The following is a 9505-nucleotide window of genomic DNA, read 5'->3' on the forward strand; positions in this document are numbered from 1 at the left end:
GAATATGTTGTTTATTAGGATTCAAGTACAAGGTTTGTGTGGACATATTTTAATTTCTCTAGGTTGTCTTCCTTGAGATTGGGCTGCTGGGTCTTACGCTTCTTGTATGTTCATCCTTTGGAGGAATTGCAGGACTGCTTTCCACGTCAGCTGCACTATTTCCCATTCCCACCAGCAATGGATGAGGGTTCCAATTTTGCCATACCATGACAAGTACTTCTTATTAGAGATCTTTCTATCATGGCAGTGACGTGACACGTCATTATATTTTACATTTCTTCCTTATTTTTTAAAGGTGCTGAGCCTTTTTTCTTGTGCTTATCAGCCACCATACATTGTTCTTAGCAGTATTTCTAATCATATCCTTGGCTTAATTTTGCTTTGCTTACTTATTCTATTATTAAGTTTTAATTTTTTAAGTAATCAAAGCAGGATTGCTGGGGTTGGGGAACAGGGACCCCGACCAGCATCAGAGCCACACACTGGGACTAGGCCTGGTAGTAGTAAGAAAACTGTGTTGCAGGGCACCAAGCAGGGAGGGCAGCCATGTATTGTGTGAAGCTCAAAGTCTTTGATGGCTTCCAAGCCAGAGTTTTAAGGCAAGTATCCACTTCAGGCAGAAAAAAATGGGTGTCCTAACCCCAAAATGTGAGACCTGAGATTTGGGTAGGGGGAGGCTGGGAGGGCAACTGAGACTGGGCTTTGCTTCTGCAGCTTGCAGAAGAGAAGGACAAGGATGAGGGTTAGGAAAGGACAGTGATGTCATCCAAGAGTGGCAGTGAGGGGATGGCCAAGGGTTGCCTCAGAGCAACCATTTTCACGTTTCGTGCTGAGGGAAGGGTGGACAGAAGGAACTTTGTTGTGAAGCATATGCAGTAGTGGCTGGAGCTGCTGGCTGGCATGACTTGTCCTGATGACTGTTCCGAGCTTCCCCCTGGAGCGGGATGATTCAGCTCCAAGGCTGTTTATCTGCAGAATAACTGTGTCCTCAAAATACTCTGCTGGTGGGGTCTCGATTGTTTCAAACACAGCCTCTGGACTCTCTGGACAAGCACATAACTAGTGAAAGGAAAATTGTGTAGGGGGTGCTTGGTGGGAACAAGGTCAATGTTCTGAGTAAGAAATGGGCAGAGAAATCTCACAGAGGAGCACTGAGAAACAAAGCGCTGGCCAGAACTCTCCTTTGTCACCTTCATCCCATGTCTCTGAAACACGGTGACACATCTGTCCTGGCTACTGACTAGTGAAGGCAGGTGAAGGTAGGAATCCTGGGAATGAAATTGATCTGCTTGGATAAGGGATGATGTGCTGCAGTTTGATATTTGAGGGCCTTAGGAACCTTTTGGAAAGTTTGTCCTGCCTGCCCAGGCAGAGGGCACAGTGTGAGACAGTAGCATTTCCTGTGATTATAGCTAGAGTTACAAGCAGCATCCTCCATCAAGATGACCCCAAGAGGAACTAGGACACAAGGTCTAGATCTAATGACAGTGTGGGCTGTGGCTTGCTTATAGTCTGTGCAAATATTTTCAGGCCAGGGAGACATGTCCTGAGTTGTCTGGGATAAGTGCATAATATCCAATTTGGATGAAAGCTCAAGTTCCTCCCTGGGAAGCTGTCGGGGTATCTATGCCACACAGATACCCCATGTGGCTTTTGTGACATGGCTTTTCTTGGTGGTGCATTTCAGCATGAATCAGGGACGCCCAGAAAGCTGTTCCTAAGTCTTCTGAAGAGGGCTTCTGCCTCCCCAGTGATGATCTAGGCCTATGGACAGGAGAGAGACTGAAGCTTCAGGATGGCATGGGTAGGAAGCAGACCTGGTGTACCTGCGATCTGAGTGGGCAGAGTAGCAGGCTCTTCTATTTCCTCTGTTTCTTGTCCTCTTTGTCCTTGGGCCCAAAGGAGGCTTAAAGTGCAACTTCAATACGTTCAGATGCGGACCAAGGGCAGAGCTTTGTGTTACATGGCCTTTGTCCCAGGAGAAGTGCACCAGGTGAGTGCATCTGGCGAGTTCAGGCCAGCTCACCAGGGCCAGCCAGCGTCAGACAAGTCTATTTGCTATAACACAATACTGTGCAGTACTTTACTGTCCTAATAATAGAATGTTGGCAGTGTTCTGCAAAAATCTAGCCATTGCCCTCAGGCTTTATTTGGCCATGAGTCACAAGCCGGATTTCATTGTTCCCAGTACAGGGGGATCCTCTGAATTAAGTGTCCCGTTGATGCTATCAGGATAAAAGCCCTCCAGTCCTGGAGGGAATCACATTTAAAATGGGAATTTCAGGGTGTTACAGCTTGGACTGTCCATTTCGTGATTACCAGTGTAGTGGCAACCTTCTCACCTCAGTCCCCATTTTGGATACCAAATTGGTTTCCCATGTCTGAATCACTGAGGATTTTGCTTATAGTCCTTGGGGTTCTGTCTGGTCTGTCACTTCTGTCAACTTTTCCTTGTTCATTGTTTAAGATCTCTTAAGAAAACTTGTCAATATTGTCAATCTTTACCTGGTGTACAGGATACTCACCACGGCAGACCAGAGGTGCTACAGAGAGTCAAACAGCCAACCCAGCAAGACCTCTCGGTAGCCAGCTGTGTACTGTTGCTCCCACAGTAAGAACAAGCTACTAGTGACCACTGCAGTTGGAAGGAACATGCTTAAGGCTGGAGGGAAAGTGGGGCTTGCATCCTCCAAGAAAATATAAGAGGAAACACCATTTATCTATAAGGCTTTTCTTGAGCAATAGTGTCAAACCTTTCTTTGGTTCATACACACAAACAGGTGGTTCTGCATGATGGATACATTCTTTACCTCAGAGAGTTTGATTGATAAGTAACCTTTGTTCATTTTAGGGGCTAGTGCACTTCTCTGGCCTGTGGTCTTCCCAGGTTTGGGAGCACCTTGTTCCCTGGATGAAGGGGTGAAGCAATTGGTGAAGGGATAATCTTCCTGTGAGACAAGCAGACCTGGAGGGAGCAAAGTGGTACAGAGCTAGTCACGTCTGCTCAGTTGTCCATCCTGCCCAATTCCAGGTCCATGTAAGAGGCTTAAGGCTGAGGCTCCTGGGAAAGGGTTTGGAAGGGTCTCCCATGTACAATTTTAAGGTGCTTAACACTAGCTCACTGTGGGTTGCCATCCTGACTCATGGATAAAATTTACCCCAACTTAGATCTGTCTCCTGACTCTTGGGGTTTGCCTCTGCTTTCTCTGAAGTGTGGTTCATTTTTCTCCTTTCCTGTTGACTCTGGTCTCTGGGAAGAGTGCCATTTCCTTTTGATCTGTAGTGCTTCAACACCATTTCAGTGATTTGTGAAATGAAGAAAGGTTTTGTCATTTGTGTGGGGTTTGGAAGTCTGAGTTTGGGAATTATTTCCTTTAGTAAGGCCTTGGTCGTTTCTGTGAGTTTTCTGATGTGGTGGAATATGGCTGGAGCTGTCCTGAGATGGTGTCACTGTGCACCAGGAGGACCTGTGGTTTCCACTAGCCTTGGGCAATGGGGTGTAATTCACTTGATAGTCTTTTTTTCAAGACACAGTCTCAAGCTTTAGCCCTGGGTGGAGTACCATAGCGCCAGAGCTCACAGCAACTTCCAGCTCAAACTCAAGTTATCCTCTTGTCTCTGTTTTGCTATTTTTAGTACAGATCAGTTCAAGCAATCCACCTGCCTCAGCCTCCCAGAATGCTAGGATTATAGGCATGTGCCATTGTGCCTCAAAACTCTTGACAGTCTTGAAAGGGACTCAGCTTGTTGCATGTTACCCCTATGTTAGGAGGGTTATGTCTGACTTGGGCTTATATTTAGCACATAGACAGCACCTATGTGATGTTCTGAGGATTCTACTGAAGGTAGGACCCAGCCTTGTGGGGGTACTGGGTCCGTCAGCCTTCTCTTCCACTTTGTGTTCCCCTAGGGAGATGTTTGGAATTGTGTGGACCGAAGTTTGGTTTTGGGGAGTAGGACTGTCCCACAGGCATCAGTCTTTCAGAAGATGCTAGAATCTATCCTATCAAATTCCCCATCTTGGGCATGTTTTTCATCTTACCTGATAAAGGGGCATAGTCCACTGCCCCCTTGAAAGGTGAATAAGTCTCATTTGTGCTGCTTGAGGCCATGAGGCTCTGAGAAGGAACATTTCCAGTACTTGAGCTACAGTCATGCCTTAAAGGAAAGACTATGCCGGAGGGCTCTCACCAAGTTGTAGCTGGAGACAGATCATCTGCCTGGGGCAATGGACTGTTGCACTTAATCCCCTACCTCTATTTACACTATAACTTTCAGTTAGTTATATAGGGAAGTAGGCAAACAGAACAGACAACCCAGCCCTTTGTGGTTCATCTCCATTGTTTATCTCTAAACAAGATATTCTTGGTTTAGAAAGGTGTGTATGTACTTTACTGTATTAACTTTGATAAGAAATCTTTACCTTTTGTCTTCCTTGTTCTTGGATTATTTTTATATGATGAATTTGGGTATATAGAAAGTGAGTAAAGATGGCCGATTGCTGCTGTGCCTGAGTGAACACCAGCCATCCCTTAATAAATCATTAATTTCATCTGCAGTGTCTGCCTCCATGTCTCTGACTAGGCCAGTGGACAGCAACAACCTGATGTAATGAGTTTCAAAGTCTAATAAATCTAAATGGGGTATTATGGACCCGAGCCTCTAGCACTCTCCAGCAGCCCGTTTTGTAGCTTTGTCTGCTGCTGGTCATGCTTAGTGACTGGTGAGTCATCTCTCTGTGTCCAGAGCTGTCTGGGAAGGTAGGTCAACCACTTCTAGTAGGGCCAGAATTTCCCCTTGGTGTATAATATCCTCATTCTCACCTGTCAAGAGACCTCTTTCCTTCCAGTTGGCTCCATGGGCATGTACCACCACAAAGGTTTATTTTGGGTCAGTGTAATTGTTCAACTCTCTTCTCTGGGATGGGTTTGGGGCCCTGGTACATGTAAGAGGAAGTAAAAGTTGAACAGAATTTTACATGATGTGGCAGAGTTTTGGAGAATGTCCCATCACAGGGCTAATTTGCAAAGCATGGAGAGCAATTCTTTTTGACTTTAAGAAGTGAAGGATGGGTCCACTAAATCGCTGAGAACTCTCACACTGAAAGAGCAAATGCCACAGTGACCACACAGAGAAAACAGGTCATAACTCATGTTTGGAGATGTCAATAGATAAATAACAAATTTATATTATAGAACTCTTTGTAACTTTCCATGATCCAATATTAAATGATGAATCTTTGCTTAGTGTCCCCATATCAATAAATTCTACCTAACTTTATATTCTTTCCGCCCTTTTCTCATTCCCTTAGTTTTCATTCCCAAATGTTTGTTAGAGTCTGTCTGAATATAACATAAAGCTCCAGTGGGTATATGGATGCCCAGCACACCTGCCCATGGGTCACCTTACGCTTCACATTTGGGGCCTGTCAAGACTCAAGTCCACTTACAGCTTGAGAAGTGAGGAGGAGAGACAGCATTGCCTGGTGGGGAGCTGATTACATAGATGTACAAATAACAGCTATGATCAAATAAAATAGAAATAAGTTTTTGTGAAGATGTGGCAAAACTGGAAATTGGAAATCTCACAAATGCTGCTGAGAATATGAAGAGGTACAACCTTGTAAGTGACAGACTGACATTTCCTGCAATAGTTGGAATCGTGCTTCTCACCAGTGACTCCTAGGAATATACCACAAGTTTTGAAAGTATGTGTTAAAAATAAAACTTATGTGTGAATATTCATAGGAGTACTATTCCTAATACCCTCCTTGTAGATCAACCCAAGTGTCCATCCACTGAAGAACAGAACCACTAAATGTAGTGTAACCACATAAAGGGCCGACTGTTTTTCACCAAAAAAAAGAATGATGTACTTGTGCATTCTACGAAATGAGTGGAAATTCAAAACAATATTTTAAGTAAAAGAAGCCAGACACAGAAGACCACAAATGTATGACTGCAGGGACAGAAAGTGTGCGAATGGCCAGGCCCACGCACAGAAAGCTCATTTGCATTGGCCAGAGAAGAAAACGGCTGTTACTGGTGTCCTTCTTAGATGACAGAAATGCTTTATACCTAAGAGCAGTGACAGCTGCCCAGCACTGCGAATGCATTAACGGTCCTGGGCTGCATACTTTAAAGAGGATAAAAAGTGATATTTATGTTGGTGGATTTTACCTTAATTTTATGAAAAACAAAAGGCGCTGGTCAGATTTCACCCAGAATCCCTGAAGTGGCACCCTTTGGTTTATGTCATAAATTTAATGGCTACACAAAAAATAGAAAAGGATGTTATTTTTGTCATTTACATTTGAAGCATGTTAATTTTTCAAAATGTATTAGGTAATTTATGTAAAGGCCAAATTTAGTGTATAAATGTGTCTATCCATGTATAAGTGATAATATTTAAAGAAAATTGAATTTTGACGACAATAACTATACATGTAAGAGCAACTATTTGTAGCCCTGAACCTTGTTAACACATTCACCCTCTAACTATGCCATGAGTGCCATCAGTGCACTTGCAGGGTACCAATGAGGACAGTCCTGTAGTGGCCTTGCAGAAGCCATCGGGTCCACAGTGTAAGGTCTCAACTATGATGCTATGCTGAGTCCCATTTCCAGGTTACAGTTAATTACTAATGGTGTAAGAACATAATTTTCTATTTTTGTTCATATATAAATTATATTATTGATACAAATGTATAATTAAAACATGTAGAAATTGTTTTGAAATCAAAATATCAGCTTACTTATGAAATTGGTTGGAAACCAGTTTTAGGTATGCAGACACAGAGTTTTCTTGCCTATTTATGAATAAGTTTGGTTTGAGTGCTAGAAAACTCACAATGGTAGGTTAAACAAGGAAAAGATTTTGTCATATAAAAGTCCAGAGGTGTCAGATCAGGACTGGCAGAGTGTTTCACAGGACTGAACACTGAGACTCCCTTCTTATTTCTATCTGGGGTGTGCTATGCTCAGCTTCCTTTCCCAGGGTCATCTTGAAGTCTGGGTGGTTGCTCCAGCTCTAGCCATACCATATACATTCCAGTCGGCAGAAAGACAGAGGTGGACCCGGGCAGGATGTCTCCATGAAAGACACACCATCTTTGCTTACACTCCATTAGCTCGAACAAAGCCACTCAGCCACGTCTAACCAGGGATCAGGTATTCTTGGTGGCTGTGTCCCCAGGGAATGTGACAATTCTGTTACAGAAGGAGAGAAGGAGTATTGACTGACCACTTGCAATCTCTGCCCCATTCCCAAGTTAGATTTATGCAACCAGACAGAGGCAGAGTTGGACAACCACTGGCTGACTTTGTAAGGAGGCCACACAGCAGACTTTCCCTAAGTGTAAGCCGCTTGCAAGAAGGGAGCACACAGGTCCCAAGCCACGGTGCTCAATTCTCTCACACAATGGTCTCTCTGGGTATGGCAGTTTCCTCCCTGATGGAAGTCTGGATTCTCTAAGGTGGGTGGGGGAGCCGTCATAAGGTGGGAAAGCAGTGCACGGTCCAGCCCCACAGCAGCAAGGTGTTCTTAGTTTCCACCATCTGGCCTTTCCTTGACTTCACTGTCCTTGGGGTAGGAAGTCTTCCCGAATAGTCACTAGAGAGTTCCTTTTCTGGAAAAACGTCTCTGCCTGACAGAATTGCCAACCTAGGAGCCTTCAAGTAAGTTCTGAGAGGACCAGGAGTACTTTTGTCTCACAAGAGTGATGAAGGAATCTCCCAGTGCTGGCTGATGGGGAGGGTCAGCGAGTGTCTCCACACCCCGCCCGTTATGCACCTGCTGCCTGAGGGCTACTGTGTAATCACAGGCACCTACCATGTGTGAGTGGATTCTCCTGCATTCACATAGAGTTCTCTAGCCTCATCTGCATAATAACAAACCATCTTTCTTTGGGTATAAATTCCTGAGTACAAAATCCCCAGCCCTTTTCATCTATCTTGAATACTGGGAGGTAGAACTGCAGACCTATCTGGGCCTCAGATTCTGCAGTAGGTACCATGCTGAACAGAACATGGCACCCCCAAACAGTTGTGGGGCATACTTTGTATCACTAAGGCATGAATTTTCACCAGAATTTTTCTCATGATGGAGACAAGAACAAGTGGTAGAAATGCAGGGAGTTTGGACACAAATGAATGCAGAGAAAGCTATTTTAACCAAATACCTGTTCTGGGTCCAGCTAAAGGACTGGGTGTGTACTGGAAGGACCCAGCCCAGCTCCCTGTGTCTACATGCACATAGGCAACTGTCCCTGGCCTGCGTGACATAAGCCACTTTGTCAGAGCCCAGGCTGTTTCTTCTTATGTGGATGTCCGTGTCTTGTCACCTGCCACTGCCTAAGCACCTGCTTTCCAACACAGGGGTTTAGAACAACAGTTCAATGTCATGTCATGTGGTTCTGAGTGTTGGTGTTTATTTCATGGCATTGCTCAGATGGTCACTGTCAGGAGATAGTTTCGAATTGTGATTACCTGAAGGTAATTTGCTCACATGTGTGGTGATTCATTTCAAAAATAAAACTACCACTGCTTGGGAAGCTGAGGCAGAAGGATCACTTGAGCCCAAGAGTTTGAGGTTGCTGTGAGCTATGATGCCATGGTGCTCTACTAAGGGCAACAAAGTAAGACTCTGTCTCAAAAAAAAAATCAAACTATCAAGGTGCTGGACCTACTGAGACTTTTTATTTATTAATTTTATTATTATTTTTTATTAAATCATAGCTGTGTATATGAGTATGATCATGGGGCACCATACACTTGGTTCATAGACTGTTTGACACATTTTCATCACACTAGTTAACATAGCCTTCCTGGCATTTTCTTAGTTATTTTGCTAAGACCTTTACATTCCACATTTACTAAGATTCACATATACCCTTGTAAGATGCACCGCAGGTGTAATCCCATTAATCCCCCTCCCTCCACCTACCTCCCCCCTCCATAACTTACCTTGCCATAAGATGAGCTATTTATTGTGGAATCCAGGGTATGGATTGGGGTTCCAAAATAAGGGAAGAGAGAGACAGCAGAAGAGAGACTAGGAAAGAAAGAGCCAGGGAAGACAGAGAGATACAGAGGAAGAAAATGTGCTGCCTTTTCCTAACTGAATTTGGGAATTTAAACTATCTGATGACGTATACCAGTTTTCACTGTAATATGACACTCATTTTTGCCTGCTAAATGTGTTTTAGGCTCAGTGAAAATTAACTCAAGTGAAAACATGACTTAACAATGTTATCTACTATGGCACTGTATTCTTTCCATTTTATTCTCAAAAATATGTTTGGGGGTAAGGGAAGGTAGGAGAGGGGGCAAGTACCTCACACCTTGTCTTGACAATAAGGGGAGGACCTAGCCCAGACTTCAGTTTCAGACCGTCCTGTTCAGAAAGATTCAGGGAGGACATGAGGGACAGGTGACTTCAGGAGAGAGAAGCAGGGAGTTCACAGAGAGGCCCTAGGGAGGCCATAGAAAGTTCATGGGGAGGCCAC

This window comes from Nycticebus coucang, chromosome 1, assembly GCF_027406575.1.
Source record: "Nycticebus coucang isolate mNycCou1 chromosome 1, mNycCou1.pri, whole genome shotgun sequence".
NCBI classification, from domain to species: Eukaryota; Metazoa; Chordata; class Mammalia; order Primates; family Lorisidae; genus Nycticebus; species Nycticebus coucang.